The following is a 20,340-nucleotide window of genomic DNA, read 5'->3' on the forward strand; positions in this document are numbered from 1 at the left end:
TGTTTGAACTTGCCCTATTACTGCCTGAATCATTGTCAGGAAATACCTTTTAAAAAGATTTCTCTAAATTGGGAAGCTTTTAATCAGTTTTGTTCCTGTTACCAAGTCAGACTCTACCCCTGACAACAGTCAATAAGAATAGAGGCTTTTGCTCCTAACAATGTGTGTATCTTTAGGCTAATGCTACTATTTGAATCAGAGATTAATAAAATTTACTAATAAAATATTAATAAAGTAACAAGTTTAATAACTTTAAAATATGCTAAAGCGAAACTCAACCCATTTTGTGTTTAAAATTCCTGAGGCTTTGATTAAATCCTAATACATATCATCCAGCTGCATTGAATTCATGTGATGGAAACACTTGATAGCTGTTCACCTTATACCCTTATCACTTATACACATTCCCTAGCACTCTCTACGTATTATTTCCTTGAAATAATAAACTCAAACACCAAAGTAAAAACAAAACAAGACTTAAACAGCAGTTCGAACACTGAAGAAAAAAGTAGCCTACTCTGAAAATAAAAACAGAAACCTCTAAAATAATGTTTTATTTATCACATATAAACGTGTTTTCCTAAGAATTATTTCCAGTATGGGCCACCATATGGAAGTAGAAAGCCATTATGGGAATGAACTAAGATGGTTTGTATCACCTGCATAACTTGTTTTGTTCTATGCCTTCAGGCTTCAAAATCCACTTCCCATATTTTTTTCCTTTCTTAAAAATAATGTACATCAGTTTAATTTATCCCAGGTCCTGACAGAAGGATCGGATTTTAAGCATTTAATGCTGTGGTTTCAAATCCAATTTCTCAGTGTTCATCGTTTCAAAAGTGGTAGAATTCAGTTTTTGAAAGGGCTCAAGAACTTGGGGAGGATTGGCATCCTTTCTAAAGTCTTACATTGGTGTTAAAGGCAGCTCTGTATGTAGAGAGCAGTTTGGTCTGAATTTTTCTATAGTGCTCCAGGAAATACTACACCCTTTGCCTACTCCAACAAGAGTCTCTTCTTAATGGTGTCAACCTAGGAAAATTTTTTAAACTCATAAAGCATATTGAATAAATAAGCTATTTACAGATTTTTTTTTCTGAGCTAGGACCCTGATTGGCTGGTACATTTTTCCTAAAAGGAGGGTATCAGTATATCTGCTGAAGGCTTGATTCCACCACATGTGTTCGGAAACAACTTTCCTTAAGACCAATGGGATTTTTATCCATCCAGACGCTGAGGCACTAGATCCTTACACAGTAAATTCATTGTAGGCTCTTTATTGGTGGCGGGTGAACCTCAAAAGGTCAGGAGTCCAGATTGCTTCAAATAAACATCCAGAATCTCAGATGCTTTTTGGAATTGGGCCCAAGTTTATTTGAACCTCTTTTCTGGTTTGGAAATCAGGCTGAAAATTTTACAGAAACAGATTTTCTTGTGAGATCTCAGAATGTTGTGGTTTAAGTAAAGTAATAAACAAATTTGAAAAATGAAAGGCAAAATTGGCTCAAACTCACCTGGTTTCATTCTTTTGAGTGCCTGAAACTGAGTGGCATTGTGCAATATTAAAAAAAAGAAAAAGAAAAAAGAAAAAAGAAAAAAAGAAAAAAAAAAAAAAAAGACTGGCTGTGGTTTCACCTAGAATCATCAAACATTCCCGCTGAGGAGGCTTATGAGACCTTTCCATCACTCTATCCTCCATCCTTATGTTTCAGCGACTTTTCATCTATTTTTGTTTGTTTTCACTTCCGTAACTTTGGCATTGGCTTTTCATTTTTGAAATGATGGTGAAGAGTAACTCTGACTTTCTTTGGGAGTGGAATAATTTCTGTACATGTATGGACGTGATCTCCTTGAAGTGCGTATGATGGCCTTCCCATGGTATATAGAACATGGAAATAAAGAAAGTAGAGTTTTTGGAAAACTTATTAAATACCAGGCATGAACATACATCATATCTAATTGATGCAAAACTATTAAGCAGGTATTATCATCTCTGTTTTCAAAGTGATAAGAAAGCAGTTTATGAAGTGATGGTCACTTGCTCAATCGTATAGCTAGATTTCTTCAAACTAGGAAGTAACAGAGGAAGGGTTGAAGCAGAGGATGTGTGACTTCAAAGGCCATACACTTTACTACTACTTTACAAAGTTTCCTGTATAGCTGTGGTGTTTTTCCCTGAGAGCTTTTTTTTTTAAGCTCATTTTTCCCTTCCTAATATGGGTTATATACATTAGATGTTAGCTGGAAAGAGTATTTTTTTTTTTTTAATTCTTCGATGTGAATAGGAAATTTCTGTAGTTAAGAAAGTCTGTTATAACCATGCCTTAGATTTGTGAAGCTCTGGGATATACACAGAGACCTTTTGTGTTTGTTATATCTCCTTCTGATCTGTCCAGCAAACCAGGAGGTAGGCAGATAAGGCATCTTGATCCACTTGTACAAATGAGGGAAACTGAGGCTCCATGAAATTAAGATTTATTCCTAAAGTCCTAAAACTAAGAGACATCAGAAGAAACTCTAACTGAAATCTCTTAACCTACGTGAGCTGCTGTTTGCAAATTCCATTCTGCGGTCTCCTAGTACTTGGTTTTCTTTTCTCACTCTTACCTCTTTTTCAATTACACTATTTCCTCCACAGCACTTTTGCATATTTCAGCTCTGAACAGATACTGTGCTCCTGATAGAAAGCGCCCTGCACTCACTGATAAAAATCCAAACTGCTTTTGCAGAGCCCAAAATAGTCTGGACACATGATACCAAAGCTGTTCTTGTGCTACCCATTTAAGTTATGTATCAAGTCTAAATTTAATCAAGGCCACATTTTATTTATACATTTCATGCATTAAACTCATTTAAACTTTTAGTCAGATTTCATTAGAAGAAATACTACCGTGCACATCATGCAGTAGTAAAGCTAATGTACTTCAGGAATTTGAAAGGAGTTAGAGATCGGGAGTCTGATTTCAAAATTTCTTTTTCTCTCTCTCCTCAGTGCTTGCAGCAGGTCTGTGAGCGGCACACGGTTTGTTTCCTAGGACACTAATACAGTCAGCATGCTCCGCACAAACGTGTAAACACAGACATTCCGTGTAATCAGGGAGGTTGGTGTCTTAAGGCAAGATGATGTTTTTTTAGGAAATGCAATTTATGTTCAGGATTAAGTTTCGCTTGCAGACTGATAACGTCTGAGGTTCAGGGAGATGATAATAAGTCTTGTATCCTAACTCTCTGCCCTGCATCCAAAGCCTTGGATCTGCCTTCCTGGATAGCCTTCATTCTTCTGATCCCCAGTACAATTATTTAGGGTCTGCATTTCTTACAAAGATGAGAAAAGTAAATGATGTGAAAATACAAAACACATTTTAAGAAATGCCAGGCATCTATAAGCCTCGTTGGTGGGTGCAAGGAAATAGAGAGAGACGTGAGGAAAAAATACAGATGACACCAGAGTTCACATTCTTCACAACTCAGGAAATTTAAATTTATGTTAGGTACTTTGGTCCTCTTGAGGTTGAGGTGTGATTGGGTGAGACATGATTCTTAGAATGTAATCATTTTTGCCTGCTTGTGGCATGGCCCTAATACTAGAAAACAAGTTAAACATATGGCACATATTCTTTTTTTTTTTTTACATAAAAGTTGAAATAAATCCACTCAGAATATCATGGAAGCCCTTTCTATAAGTCCTTCAATTGAAAAAAAAAATCAATAAAAACCTTTTTTCAATAAAAAAAGGTTCTCACAAGTTAAAGAGCAGCTTTCATGCCAAACATACACATTATTTAACCTAATACTAAATTCACAGGTCTTCTTTCTTTCTTTCTTTTTTTACCTCCAGAGGCAGAGATCTGAGGCCCCCCCACCCTTCCCTTCTACACACATTGTGGATCACACAAAAGAGAACTATGGCCACCATCAGACAGCTGAGTTTTCTCCATCTTTAAAATTTTTTTGCCCACAAATGAATTATGTTCGTAGAACTGGAACTTTTTTGACAACAGGGAAGATAAAGTGCCCCCCTTCCTTTTTTTAATCATGGTAACAGGTACTGCATGGGGACAGGCCTTACCACGGGAACCTCAGTCTGCCTAGGTGGTGACTTTGAGAGGGGGAGTGCCACCAGACAGGCTGATGTGGACAGGGGGAATGTCTGTCTGTTCAAACATATTTTCTAAATGATTTGTTTGTGTCAGGAGGGTAGAACTGGAAAGTGTAGCTTTGAGCTGGTTTTTACAGACTAAAGTCCTTTTGTAGCTTTATAATAATCTCCTGAGGGCAGGGAATCAGGTCTGATAGGACAAGATCAATTCTATATTGTGATGACTCCTGCTATTTTCTAAGACATTGGAAAGAAAACACATAGTAGTTGAGAAAGAAAAATTCCTTTATCCCCCACCCCCCCGTAAAGTCTCACCTCCTCTAAAAATAGGATTTTATTATGTTTGATCTAATTTATTTTCAAGACCATTTATTTAAAGAAGAAGAAAATTCTCCTGGACTGAGATGCAATATAACTAAATAATATATATATTTTTTTCATGGAGTTAATGTTTTCGGCAAAGGGCAAAGCATTGAAAAAATGGAGCTGAAATGGAAACTCTGACATCACTTTAGCAGAAGTCCCGCTGCCTTCACTGGGGAGAAAAATATTAGCCCTTGTCCGGCTTACCTTTTCCATGAGGTGTAAAAAAGCACCCTATACAAAGGGAGGCTATGAAACCCAGAGCTGCCCTGATTGCCTGCATGTTATTCATATACACGCCCATTGTTGTAAACTGGCACTGGGTGAACCCGCTGATTCTAACCATATGGCTGCTGCATGCAGAAGTGCATGGAGAAGTTTCCTCTAGGGTGCCCACACAGTGTCCTACTGGCTTCCCAGGCTGCAGAAGAAAATACAAAATCTGCGTTCTCCCATTATGAGATTTAATCCAGATGCTCATGAGGTTATATATTTAAAGAATGGATCTTGGACTTTAAGGAAAATTAACATTTTAAAGCTTTGAAGGCTCTTTGCTTTTTCCACTGGGTGGCGCACACAGGCCATGCTAGTGAAGACAGCTCAGGCGCTGGAAACTGCAAATCTGATTTTTAAACTGTTTTAAGGGTAGCTTAATTCAGAACTACTACTCTTCTAATCGGGTTACGAGTTCATCGTGTCAGAAGTCACTCAGACTGTACCTCTACTACCTGCTGAGTGGTCAATAATAATTCCACATCGCAGAGACCACGTAGAAACTTTTGAGCCATGGAAATGGTTTATGCTGGTAAACTAAAATTTTTTGAGAATAAATATTTTCTACTCAATGTATAAATTGAATGGCCACATGACCATGAAAATTTCCCTGCAGTTAAGTTTTTTCCCCCAATTTCTTTCAGTTTTTAAGGAAAATATAGTTCCAGTCCTAAATAACTTTCAAAATTCCAGAAAAATACCATTTTACTTAATAATAGTTTTGGGTTATGTCCCATTATTAACAGCTCTTACAAACCATTCTCATGCTTTCTGGGAATTGAATTTTCGGGGCTGTATGCTACATTCATTTTAGTTTGATGATAATCCGTTATTGCGATCCACATGGGCCATCTACAGAAAATAGGAGATCTTATGTAGAGATTTATGCTTTCTGCATATCGGCTCTGCAGATCTTATTTTATAGGTCTCTCTTGGCTACAGAACGAACAGCGTTACTGGTATATGTAGCGTATACATTAGGGCCAAACTCTCTTGCTGCCTCTAGGACCTAGTCATATGACCTTTGCTCAGTCATACATATTTTCTCACTAACCAGAGCCAGCTATATGCAAAATATTGAAGTAGGTGATGTAGTTTTTGATAACGATATTTTCTTTCCCTGGCCTTGTTTGTACATCACATGCAATAGAGCTGATCAAACAAAAACACAGGTATTAAATGGACCTGGGCTAGAATCTTGATGTTTATTGATTATGTGATCTTGGGTTATTTACTTAATATTCTTGTATGTCTTTTACCTACCTTAGAAAATTGGAATAGTAGTCTGCATAACCATAACTCAAAAGGGTGCTTTTGAATATTAAGTTATAGCAAATGTATGAGGAACTTAATGGTCTGGCCTATGCAAACTTCTCGATAGGTGATAGCTATTGTCATCAAGAATAAACATTTAAAAAAAAAACCTACCTCTGCATGGCACTGCATAGACTGATTATAAGACACACTGCACTAAGATTTATGCAGTTAATAATTCATTGTTCATTCATTTACTCACTCAGCAAATGTTTATTGAATACCTACTGTATGACAGGGATTTTTTGGTGGTGATATTACAACAGTGAATAAAAGAGACAAGAACGGTGCCCTCATGGAGCTTAGTTTCTCGGGAGAAACAAACTCTAAACAAAAACACATTATTCAAAAAAATTTTAAGGTTGGGATAAGTATCACGAACAAAGTACGGCATAGTGAAAGATTTAGATGTATCCAAGGTCACCGTTACCTTTGAATTAAAAAGAAATAATCTGAACTACTTTTATCTTTTTTTTTCGCAAAAACTAATATCTTCTTCGTAGCTATGAGATTCCTCTAGATTTGTTTTTCTGAGAGTCAGTCTTTTCTCTAATTTCATATTCCTCTAAAATCTTTATTTCTCTGTGATGTTAACTCCTACAGTGATTTTCTTCTCTCTGCCTCTCCTGGACCAAGATAGATTACTCAGCCTTTCTATTGCTAACAAGGTTTTGATTTAAAAAAATAGGCCTCTCATTCTGAAATTGATTAATCTGGCTGCTGTTTACTAATGGCAATGCTGATGCAAATAAAGATTTATGGTAAAGATCAATGATAGTGATCCTGGTCTGGATGGAGAGAGATTTTTATAACAGAATACCCTTTCTTGTTTCTTAAAACACGTCAAATAAATTTGTATACCAAGTGTATTTACAAATTGGTTTCCACAAACTTGGACAAATTAAAACACATGTGCACATGCACACATACGCACACAGGCTTGCTCTCTCTCTCTCTCACACATACACACACAAACACACAACTTTTAACCAAAAGTTTAAAAAAAAATTCCACAAGGTTTAATCTTCAATTTAATTTTTTCTTCTTCTTGCTATTTCATGATGTCTGTCTTAAGGAAGTAAGATTTATAAATTTGGTGAAAAAATTTCATGAATATTTTTTAGCTATTTCAGCTATCATAATTAATGAAATTATTAACACGAATAGAGCTAAAATAAAAAATAAATGAATTAAATACAAACTTAAAAGATTTTATTTATTTACTCATGAGAGACACTGAGAGAGACACAGGCAGAAGGAGAAGCAGGCCCTACGCAGGAAGCCTGACATGGGACTCGATCCCAGGTCCCCAGGATCAGGCTCTGGGCTGAAGGCGGTGCTAAAACCCTGAGCCACTGGGGCTGCCCTACAAACTTATTTCTTTTTTTTATTTTTATTTTTATTTATTTATGATAGTCACAGAGAGAGAGAGAGAGAGAGAGAGAGAGAGGGAGGCAGAGACATAGGCAGAGGGAGAAGCAGGCTCCATGCACCGGGAGCCCGACGTGGGACTCGATCCCCAGGCTCCAGGATCGCGCCCTGGGCCAAAGGCAGGCGCCAAACCGTTGCGCCACCCAGGGATCCCCACAAACTTATTTCTTATAAATTATTTCAGTCTTCTGTTGTTACCTTCAAAACTGGCTTCTGTTATACATTTACTGTGGTATCAAAAAAGATTGGCTTTGGAATCAGGAGGCCTGGGTTCTAATTATCCAAGTAACTATAAATAAGTCTCTAAAACTTCTAGAAATGCACTCTCCAGGATGGTAGCCAATAGTCACATGTGTGTTATTTTTTTTTCTAGATTTTTATTTATTTACTCAGACACGCAGAGAGAGAAAGAGAGAGAGAGGCAGAGAGACAACACAGGCGGAGGGAGAAGCAAGCTCCATGCAGGGAGCCTGACGCGGGACTCGATCCCGGGACTCCAGGATCACATCCCGGAACAAAGGGAGCACTAAACCGCTGAGCCACTTGGGCTGCTCCACATGTGTGTTATTTATATTCAAATTTTAAATGGCTAAAGGTAAAAATTTATTTTAAAAATTTTTAAAGATTTTATTTATTTATTCATGAAAGACACAGAGAGATAAAGGCAGAGACCTAGGCAGAGGGAGAAGCAGGCTCCAGGCAGGGAGCCCAACGGGGAACTCGATCCTGAGTCTGCGGATCACGCCCGAGCCAGGAGCAGGCGCCCAACTGCTGAGCCAACCAGGCGTCCCAAGTCAATATTTTTTTTTTTAAGATTTTATTTATTCATGAGAGACAGAGTCAGAGACATAGGCAGAGGGAGACGCAGGCTCCATGCACGGAGCCTGATGTGGGACTTGATCCTAGGATCATGCCCTGAGCTGAAGGCAGACACTCAACCGCTGAGCCATCTAGGCATCTTGGTTAAAATTTAAATTTAAAACTTGATTTCTCAGTCATATAGTCATATGTTAAATGTTCAGTATTCACATAGGGTTAATAGCTACCCTATTCGACAGTGCAGTTACAGACATTGCAGATTTTTTTTAAATTCAGGTTTTATGTATTTATTTAGAGGGGGGCAGTGGGAGGGGCAGAGAGGGAGAAAAAGAATCTCAAGCAGACTCTGGACTGAGTGAAGCCTGATGCAAGGGTGGATCTCACCACCCTGAGATCTTGACCTGAGCCAAAATCAAGAGTTGGACGCTTACCCCACTTAACCCCCAGGAACCCCCAGCATGTTCTATTCTGCAGTGCAGTTGTAGAATACCTATCCTGATCTATAGTATTTTTTTCTTCCTTGCTTTATTCTTCATTGTCTTAATGATATGTTTTGAAGAACAGAAGTATTTAATATCTTGTACTTCATTCAACACTTACAACTATGTAGAATTTTCTTATTTGCTTATTACTTTTTATTTTTTAATGTAAACTCCATTCTGTTTTCCTGCTAGCAACATACTGATTATGGTTCCTTCTCACCTTATCCATGTTTGACCTACTTTTTCCTAGTATGAGAAGAAATGCAAACATCTTCAATAGATTAAGACAAAACACAAATTAAGATAATAATTATAAGCAAGTTTTATGGCCCTGTATTTTGCTGATCTTGTTTCCAGCTCTATCCCTATCATGAAGAATAGTAACTAGCACATGGTAAGACACTCTATAAATATTTTTTGAATGAATGACTATCTTCCCAATAAGATAAGCAAGAAAAGACCATTCTTTGGTTTCAGGGCAGATGTGGGATAGACATACAAGTTTGCTGAGCATTCAAGCTCATAAATTTTCTCTAGGACAATCTGCCTCTGAACTTAATTTTGAATAATAAGGACTTGGTGGTGAAATAGAATTTAGCAGTCTTTTATTTTTTAAGATTTTATTTATTTATTCATGAGAGACAGAGAGAGGCAGAGACACAGGCAGAGGGAGAAGCAGGCACCATGCAGGGAGCCCGACGTGGGACTCGATCCTGGGTCTCCAGGATCACGCCCTGGGCTGAAGGCAGGCGCTAAACCGCTGAACCACCCAGGCTGCCCAAATTTAGCAGAGTCTTAAGGGAAATTTACCAAATCACGTGAGTTGAGTCTAGTCAAAGAAGGGTTCCTTAGAAATGAATATCTGATTTTAAAAAATAGGATTCCAGAAAGTCCAGATAAAAGAAGTTTGAACAAATGGCTTGAGGCTTTTAAAGGGAAAATGGATGAAAAGAGATGAGGGGGTCTTCAAAAAAAAAAAACAGTTACCATATCTGTGTTCTGATACCAGAAGGGTATTATATACTTATCTTACTCTGTTTTGGGTTAGAGTTTACTGAGTATTTACTTTGTTGCCCTCACTATATTTTAACTTGATTTCATCCTTCTCTGCCCCCCACAACATCAAATATAGCATCTTGTGCAATAAACACTAAATACTGTTGAATTAGATCGTTATTCAAATCAAAAGAAAATTGGATAGATCTAAAGAAGTAAATGCTTCTATTCAATTTTATTATAACTTGGATTTTAAAAGGGTTTATCTAAGAAGGATTGTAAAACAGCTACAAAAGAGATGCACAGAATAGATAAAGTTTAAAAATTAGAATAATTCGTCTCTATTTTCCTATCAAGGATTACTCTTCTGGAAATAGAAAAGGATAGGGAAAATGTAGATAAGGAGAATTGAAAAGTAAAATCAATTAAGAGTTTGTTAGGAAAAAAATATCAGTCAAAACCTATAGGGTGCCCTTACAGGATTTCATGTTTTCTAGGACAAATGAGTCACATTTTGAAATGTGACTCAGGTCTATGAAAGTTATGAATGAGACATAATGGAAATTAGGGCAATCCTGAAAGGAAGTTAGAGATAGGGAAATTAACAAAATGGAGAGGAATTCATGGCAATAACTTTAGTGTTACAAATTTTACATCAATGCTTGGTAAATTTCTAAAATATTTACTGGGAATTATAGTAATTAGTAATCATCGATCACTAGGAAACATTAAAATCACTTAGAATAAAGTTTATCAAGAATCTCAGTGGATCTGAGATTTTAGCCTACTTGCAAACTAACAGGTTAGTCTAACTAGGTCTAAAGTTAGATTAGACTGCCTCAACCGCATAGATGCTGGCAGGAGAGACAAGACTCCTGGGCCAGAGACCAAGAAAATTATTCATAGTAGACCAGATAGTGAGTGTATCACCATGTTGCTTTGTATCAATTTGCTCTGCATTGAGTGATGAAGAGGGCCAGATAATGCCTAAAAATAGAATCTTTTAGTCAGGGCAGTAGCCCTTTGCTCTTGAGACACTGTTGCTGTCTTCTGAAGCTGTTTGCTCTAGGAACATTCTTGAAAAGACCAGGAAGAAAGGAAGTTATTGCCTCTCTTGCAAGATGTAAAGAAATGCCAAGGGACCTGAGGAGAATGGTCTCTCAACAGAATTATGCAAAACTAAGATCATTTTCTTTTCTTGATAGACATACTATTTCAGAAGAATTCTTTTAAAATATATACTAATTTTATCCTTTGATAACATTGTTTTCAAACATGTTTACACATAAGTTACAGAAAGCTATAGATGATGTTACAACTGGACAGATTTCTTGTTGATTGAAAACAGTATACAAGATCTTAATTTACGACAGCCTTAATTTGTGAAAACCTGAAGGCATATCTCAGGTAGTTATCACCAACATTGTAAACTCTGATATAATGACTTCAAGCACTCTTTTCTCTGACCTATGCTGTATTCTCTTGTTAAATATATTTTGGCACCTCCAATCCAAATAGTCTTTCAGTTCTCATTACCCATCATACCCTTATTTCTTACACACTTTACATTCTGTGGTTTCTGGTTAAGATCATCCCCTATAACTATAATCTGATTCCATTGCATACAAGCATTGTGGGAGTGGAGGAGAAAACCAACCATAATCCACATGCACTGCAACACACACACACACACACACACACACACACACACACAAATTCATGATACACATACACTCAGGCACACTGGTGCTGCCTTTTCACTTGTCCATCATGACAAACCTCAGATGTGCTATATGCACTTAACATGGATAAACCATTCCATTATATTGATAGTATGTTTTCTTTCCTACTTATTTTCTCAGAGCATTATGGCACATATTCTCGCTCTGCACAGACTTCCAGTGATCTTTGAACTCAGATCTTTACTCCTGTTTAGTTGGAAAATAAAACAAGAATAATCAGATTCTAGGAAGACAGCTGTCTCCAGAAATTTGTAATGCCATCTAGTATATGGTCAAGAGGGCTGATCTAGGGTTAACAGAAGTTATAGAGAGACTAAGTTCCTTTTACTGTATGTCAAAAGATATGCCCAGATGATTTTGAGTTAGTGAAATACTTGAGGGAGAAGCTAGACAACTATATTTATGCACTCCTGTGTATGAAGAAGAACCAGATCTGAGTTCCTGTACTTGCAATAATCTGGTTAAACCTAAATTTCTAATTCTGAAACTAATATAGAGAACAGTTTCTGTATCTCCTAACCAAGTGAATGTTTAGAGAGAAAAATCAGTCTTACTGAAAATGAACAAAAGAAAAACAGTGAATTTGCCTCATGCTGCCTACCCTCCAAACTTACCTGAAAGGCTGGAAGAAGAAGATCCATACTAAGGGTCTCAAATCTCATATACCAGGCCTGCAGAGCAGGGTAGAGGCTGGAGGAGGAAGGCAGCCTCTATTCTGCTGTTAGAGGTGGGGAAAACAGAGGTAGTGTGCTAGTAATCACATTTTACCTGAGAATTTCTGAGTCCTTTCTTTAGCTCCACAATTCTACCAACAGATTTTAGTTAATGACCTATAAAGAAGTTCATGTTGGGCTACCTCAGAGTGCTCTAAAGTAATTCCTGAGATTCTTCCTTTGTTAAAGGGACTGAAATTCAGCCTGTAGTTTATCCACACACAGTTGTTTAGCATTTTATTGCTGAAAGCTAATCATAATTCTCATTCATTCATTGATTCATTTGTTCTTTCAACACATTTATTGAGTATTTGTCACTGTTCTAAATGCAAAGGATAGAGTAATGAAAATTTAAAAAAATAACAAACCATTCTTGTAACTTTTATTCTAATGAGGGAAGGCAGAAATTAGGTTGAATAAGTAAAATCTATCATGTGCTGTATAGCACTATGAACTATGGACAAAAATAAGTGTGTGTGTTACAAGATTAAATGAAATAGGCAGCAAGGCTTGAGAATGTTATATTTCAAAGAAGGACTGAAGGTTCAGGGAATAGGTGTGGGAGAAAAATATGTAGGGAATAGTTGAACACACAGGAGGAAGGGTGTCTTGGTAGTAGTAATCAGGGCTGGCTTCATGGGTATATAATCTGTGCTCTGGCAAGTACCCATGGCAAGTACCATGCCATCTTGATATTCTTAATACATTTCAGATGATCTGCATTTTTATTTTGCACTGGATTCCACAACATACACAGGCAGCCTTGTCCTTAGGGGAATAGTGGTAAGGTCCCCCCAGATAGAGAGGAGTGAGCAGGATAGACAGCAGTAGATGTATAGAATATAGTGAGGCCACACTTCTTGTATGACCTTGAATGATCTGATTAAGGTATCAGTATGATTCCAACTGCTGCATTGGAAGTAGAATGAAGAAGAGATTAAGGGTAGAAATAAGGTGATCAGTTTGGGGAAACTATTTGCAATGAAATCTCAGTAAGACTTGAGGGTGGGATAACAATCTGGCCCTAAATTTAAAATACCATTGTGGGGTGTAGAGATTACTAAAATAAATAAAGAACATTTAAAAAATAAAATACCATTGTATTGTCCTGTTTTTAATTAAGGGCTTATAGGATTCAGTGCATTTAGATGACAGTTTATGGACAGCAGGGAGAAAGCCTTGTTATTGTGTCATTTGCTTCTAGGATGCGGGCCCAGAAAAAGGATTATCTTATGCCCATGTACCACTTATGACCTGTACTCTGAAAGTCTCATGCATATTTTAAAAATGCCTTAGAAACTATACGAAGTTATTATGGTCATTTTTATATTTGGGGAGTTTCAACTGTATCTGTAAAGGCTCTTTCCAATTCTTATTTTCTTTGCTTCAGTGTTCTTTTGCCATTTACACTATCCTAAATCTGATTTGTTTCACTTACTCTGGCCCCAGACAGACTGGATTTCTTTTCTATTTATATTTAATTTTGAGGGTTGTGGAATTGTCACAGGTTTTACATTTTTATTATAGTTCTATATCTATGTATATTTTATCTATTAGCGTCAAATGAGATAATGTATATAAAATGCTTTAGAAAGTCTAAATAAATCTATAAATGTAAGAGATTAAGTAGTATATTAGGAAGATTACAGTTTAAATCTGTTTGAAATAGTTTGAAATCTTGCTTACATTTTCCAACAATCTGAGTGAACTATGTATGTACTCATTACTATAGCTAAAACATAGAACTTGCTTTCATTTTATAAAATTAAATTTTTGGAGAAGGATTAACTAGCAATTTTCTACATAGTGTAAAGATTGTTCTTCTGATATTGGCACTTGTAGGCTGTTTAGAATTTTCCTGCCAAATGTGCAGTTTCTTGACTTTTTTTTTTCACTTAGTGGAAGAGAATTAATTTTCTGTGCTCATGCTTGTTTCCAACTTTAGACTTATATTTACAAGCATGAAAATAAGCTCCCCCACCACCCCCTTAACAAAAATGTTAAGTTTGAGTACTCGTTCCCTGGATCAAGTTGTTGGCAATTATAAAATGTTGCTTACAAATGTATCTGTGTTCTTATGATCCAGACAGTGATGTCATTTTAGATATATTTCTGTAGGAAGTTGGCCATCTTTGCAAAGGTTAAGTCCTCCATAATTGCTCTTGATCCCAGCCTCAAACATCAAGTATCAGCTCTTACTCAAATATCCCTTTCCAGCCCTCCCTAAATTCCCAGGTTAGGTCACACCCCTTTATTGCCCTCTGCTCTGTTCCTCCAAGACATTTGTTGTGATTAGGTTGATAAACAAACAAACAAAAAAATCAGCTGTCTCCCCCAGAGATCCTAAACTTGCTTATAGTAGAGACCATGCCCATTTGTTCTTTCAGTTCTGTCACATTGCTTAACAAATCATCTTCTATGCAGAGGAAAGAGAGGAAAAGTAGATGTGGTGAAAACTAATAAAAAATTTACCATTGAGTAAAATTTTTATACTAGGAAATGTTTATTTCAGGTGTTAGAATGAGGAATTGCCTATACGATAATAGAGAGCTAATTCCTATAAAGCAACAGGACTTGATCAGAGAATGTCCTCTCAAAGGCAAAGTGCCATGAATTAACCTTATTCGCTGAACCTCAACCATCATCTGTCAATAACATTGCTAAACTTAAGTTTCTTCAATTCTTCCATCTTTCTGTCCTTTCTCTCTCTTTTGAACAATAAATTCGAAAGTTTGAAATTTATAAACTAGTGGCATAGGTTCATTAAAAATCAGAAATGAAACAGACTCAAATGATTTTTTTTGGATTTTATATTTCTTTAAAGAGCTTTCATGGGTTAAAAATGTAAGTAGCAACCATATACAAAAAGTATGAGATAATATTTGATAAAATCATTCAATCACTTTACTCTGCTTTTGAAAATATTTGAAATAGAGCATGGTAATGATTATAGTGAAAGCAGTCACCATGATTATGGGAATGGAGGGACAGTGTTACAAGCAAAGTTCCATGCTTTGGCAACTTAAGTATCTATTCATAGAAATGGGAACACAGATTTTCATAAAGAGCCTTGCACTAGTCTACATAATCAGTTTTGACATTTTAACTAATTTTGGAGCTTACTAAGTACTTATTTTTCAATTTAGTCAAATAACCTACTAATAACACATGTGTTTAGCCAAAGTAGTTAGTAAAACTAAGAAAAATAGTCAAACTGGTGGAGCATATAGTTTTACTTCAAATCATAACTAAAAGACTATGACAGAAATGAGTGTGACCAGAAGTTGTTTTGTTTTGGAATCTCTGACCCCATTTTGGTGTAAATGTTAGAAATCTGCATACCCTGGATCAACTTCTCACTGGGATGTCTTACTGAATCAGACAAAAACTGACTCTTTTACCCACATCTGATTCTACCACAATTGCACATATACAGACTGGGCATAAAAGCCACATTAGAGCATTTCTCACGTGAACCCAAAGAGTGAAATCAAGTATAAAAGTTAGTATATGCATTTATGCGACAGATACACTTATGTTATAAAAATACACATTCTAGGAAACCTGGTTTGGTTCACTGCATTATCCTAATTCTTCTTCACAGAAGGAAGTCTTACATCAAATTATAGCATGTAATGTCAAGTGAGCTTTGGCAAACTTTAGAGATGTCTATTTTGCTTATTGTTTCATCATTTATTGCCAATATGTTTTATATTATGGCTTGTAAGTATCTTTTGAATTGAGATTGATACCAATTATGCAGTATAATTGACATCTTTTTTCATAGTTCTAATCAAAATCCTCATCAAACTGCAAATCAAATGTGTTTTGATTGAACACTGATTAATGCTTGTAGTATAATTAATTCATTCAGATATTTATTGAGTACCTACTAATACCACTAGTCTGGACCTTGAGTTTAAATCCATTAAACTCATGGAGCAGGGAGTCAGTTGTTAACAATTATAAGTAAGTATCTATCTATATAGTAAGCTGGAGAGTAAGTGGCGTGAAAGTACTGAAATATGGATGGGACAGGTGAGGTTTCATTGAGAAGGTGCCATTTGAACAGTAACTTGAAAATGTGGCAGTAGGCAAGGAATCATTTGTGAAATAGCATTCCAAGTAAAGAGAAGAACTAGAGCAGAGGTGCATGACCAGTGTATGTCTCCTGTGTTTAGAGAAAAGCAAGGAAGCCAGTGAGGCTGGAGTCAAGGAAGAGGAGCAAATGGTAGAAGTTTTCTAGGGGAAACCAGGAACCAGGATTGGCTTTTACTCTAAGTGAGGTGAGGAGGCTTTGCAGATTTTGAGCAGGATAGTGACATGGTCTAAGTAGTGATTAGAATATAATCTGTAAGTCAAGAAAAAATGGTGGGAAAAATGAGGGCTAAAGCGAGACCAGTGGTGAGGTGATGGTTGCTAAAGAATAAGCTAATAGCAGGAGGGATGGTTTTGGAAATACAATGAAAGTAGAGTGAACAGGATTTCTTGACAGATTGAATGCAAAATTGTTTGGTGACACAGATTTGAGTGAGGGCTATGATGAAGGTCAATGCCGAGTTTGAGGTAACACATTTATGTGAAACATAACATGAGGCTGAAGCATTAGGAAACAGACTTAAGTTCTAATAAGAATAGCTGAGGAAAACAGACTTTAGGAACAGTTTGAGAGGCATTTATGTGTTTTCTGTTCAAATAGGAAACTATTTTCCCCTCTGTCCAATATACTGTATTTTATGGCTGTATATATATCCCATAGGACAATTTATAGGCTTGCTGGTGGGAAGACAGCACCATCTTGTGGATAATATTATACAACTTTTTAAAGAAAATCTATGTGAAAATACTTGTTTCTATATTCTAAGGGAGTTTAATTCTGAAATTATTTACTAATATTTTGAAAACTCACACAAATTTCTGAGTGTATTCATATAATGTTATATCTACTGGGTGCCAAAATAGCTGACAAAACCAGTAAGTCAAGCAACTTGGATAATTCAAATAAATATCAATTCAATAAATTATCTCACAAATCTTCTAAGGAGGTTATATAATCAGTAACTTTTTAAAATAGAGGGGATGATTATGTATGCTTATACATATAATTTATTAAAGAATGTAAATTCTACCTTTGATCGACTGCTTCCTGGAAACTCATTAATTCACTTATGCATTCCTCATATAGCATTAAAAAACATTTTCTGTACATGCATAATTATATCAGACCCAGTGAGAAACCAGAAAAAATATATAAACCATTATTACTGCCCTGAGGAAACTTACTACCTAAGTGAATTTACCATTTACTAAAGTTTAAGGAACAATAAAATTGATAAATTATAGCAATGAAGTAGTAAGTATAGCGTAGCTACTTATGAATCAAAATATTTGCTTAGGCTATTGTTTTTCAAATTGCTTCAGGAATTCCACAACATTTTTTCAAAAAAAAAATAGAGTGTGCAAGAAAGTTTACTTTGATTGTGTAAATGAGCATATAAAACATTTAAAATACTGTGTTAGGATACAAATTCCATAATGCTTATCCTTTCACTTTAATTATATTCTTTAAACAAGGCAATAGGGGTATATTTCGTTAGATCATCTAATGTATTTTTTTAATAAGAGGGGTATCTTTTATAAATTAAAATAAACATATAATTTGCTAAGCATCAGACAACTAATCTTGGCTCTTATCACAAAAAAGAACTCCACTCAGATAAACCAGAAATGAATGAATACTTGCCAAGAGAATAGTGGAAGGGAAAGGGAAAGAGGTAAGACTCCTTTGAATATACCTTTTTATAAAGTTTTGATTTTGAACTATGCAAACATTTTCTGTATTACAAAAACTAATTTAAAGGGATAAACAAGGAAAATCCTAAAATTAAAAATCAGTGAATATAACATTATATCAAGTTGACAACCTATCATAAGAAAATAGATAATTCAGCTAGATTTTGAACAATATCTTGATTATACTCACATAAACAACTTCAAGAGAATTTTGAACTTTAGGTTTGTTGTTGGTAGCATTGGTGTAGTGATCCATTCTTTTTTCTTTCAGAGAGAAAGAGGGCAGGGGGAGGGGCAGAAAGAGAGAAAGAGAAATAATCTTTTTTTTTTTTTTAATTTTTATTTATTTATGATAGTCACAGAGAGAGAGAGAGGCACAGAGACATAGGCAGAGGGAGAAGCAGGCTCCATGCACCGGGAGCCTGATGTGGGATTCGATCCCGGGTCTCCAGGATCGCGCCCTGGGCCAAAGGCAGGCGCCAAACTGCTGCGCCACCCAGGGATCCCAAAGAGAAAGAATCTTAAGCAGGCTCCATGCCCAGCACGAAGCCAGACATGGGGCTCAATGAATTCTAGGACCCTGAGGTCATGACCTAGGTGAAAATCCAGAGTTGGACGCCTAACCAGCTGAGCCACCCAGGCACCTCTGGTGTAGTGATGTTTAATTTCTGGTGAATTGTAGGATAAAACAAATGAGTAAATATATAGATGCTGTTGTGAGCCAATATTTCCACTGTGAGGAAAGTGAGGTACAAATTTGGAGTGTGGAAAGTTTGAGAAAGAAATCTCTGGTGATAGATTTTAATTGGAGCTGTAAGTATGAGCTCACGTAGATACATAAAATATATATAACCATAAGTATGAAGTCATATATATATATATATATATATATATATATATATATATATATATCCCTTGATGAGAAGAGCCTTGCATTATTTATTGTTGGGCTATTTGCATGATTTCCTAAAATATCTGGCAAAGAATGGTACATCTCTGTTTACTGCGAGTGATTACAAAGTAGCTTCAGCTGAGTACCACCGCAAAGCCCTGTGAGGGTCTACTGACCCACTCACTGTTATGTCTGGTATCTGTAAACACTCTTTTCGTTCTTAGTCTTTTTCTTGTATAATTGATGTTCTTTAAAATAGTTAATGTATAACAGGGCTTATGTTTCAGTTTGTTTTCTGTTGTGTTTTTAAACAGAAAATGAAAGGAGTACAAGCTCCTTTTCTCATTTCAAAGTTGCTACCAATGTACACAGTAATTAGACGAAGAAGAAACATTCAGTAGAACATTTTATTGCGTAGTTGACAACATTGCTTGAATGCTGGTGGTTCTATCCCTTTGACACTACACAATTTTCTAATATGTGTTACTGCTATGTGACAAAATGCCCTGATTCCTAGTGCCAAAGGTTCAACTTAATGTATATACCTGAAAACCCATGCATTTGTGCTCTTTTTTTTATGGTGCTTGAAGTAAAACAGCCCATCCTCTGCAAGTCCATCTATGTTGTTCCTTAGGCATTCTATCTTTGCTCAAATTGTTGAAGGATGGTGATTTGTTTCATGGTTTTTGTATTTGAGTCTAATGCACATTCTAACATGATAGAGGCAATGCATTGTGTAGCCATGGTTTTCTGGAGAAGTTGATATTTTAGGAATTGTATTTCAGATCTTAAATAAAATTTGTTTCTAAATTTCAAAAAAAAAATTAAAAAATACAATCTGAATAATCAGTGCAGGTACGTTGCTGTTTCTCTTACAATCTCCAGCTGTTAAGCTCTATCTACAAAAGATGTAAAAGCAGTGAAATCTAAGTAGCAGTAAGCACCTTCTCTACCCCCTGATCTTGGTTTCTAAAACCATGTCCATTCAAAGGAACCAGGAAAGCATGATTTCAGTTTTGGAGAAGGAAAGGGATAGGTGAACCTGAAACATACTTTTGTGCCAGAAACTAAAGAAGAACTTAAAGATTGGTCTTGTGGAAAAGATGGAGGTGCCGTTCTGGTAGACTGTCCAAATATGGGATGGATTGAAAAGTAAAAGAATAATGAAACCAATGAATTATAGAGAAATATAATAAATTAGATGGAATGGTAGAATTAGAAAGTTACCATTTTGTAGCTATCACTTTAGTAACTGATTCAGGTGAAGATCATTAATACATATTAAAGCTCTTGGTTTTAGAGTTGTTTTGTAACATGATCACAGGGTCAGAAAGTATCACCACTGATAACATATAAATAACAAAGATAATAAAGTACCTTGAGAATGGAGAAATCTAGTAGGCATCCCCTTGAGCAAATGATCAAG

At 36.1% G+C, this 20,340-nt stretch overlaps 1 long non-coding RNA gene across 5 annotated transcripts in view; it reads left to right on the forward strand.

The window, feature by feature from the left end:
• The window catches only part of LOC140602823 (uncharacterized), a 290,185-nt gene that overhangs the window by 11,284 nt on the left and 258,561 nt on the right, over positions 1-20,340 (forward strand). For all 5 annotated transcript variants that reach the window (XR_012005751.1, XR_012005752.1, XR_012005755.1 and 2 more), the window contains exon 2: positions 7,851-8,072. This is a non-coding gene — a long non-coding RNA (uncharacterized lncRNA). The remainder of the gene's footprint in view (positions 1-7,850; positions 8,073-20,340) is intronic.

The sequence above is a fragment of the Canis lupus genome, chromosome 13 (assembly GCF_048164855.1).
Source record: "Canis lupus baileyi chromosome 13, mCanLup2.hap1, whole genome shotgun sequence".
Classification (NCBI taxonomy): domain Eukaryota; kingdom Metazoa; phylum Chordata; class Mammalia; order Carnivora; family Canidae; genus Canis; species Canis lupus.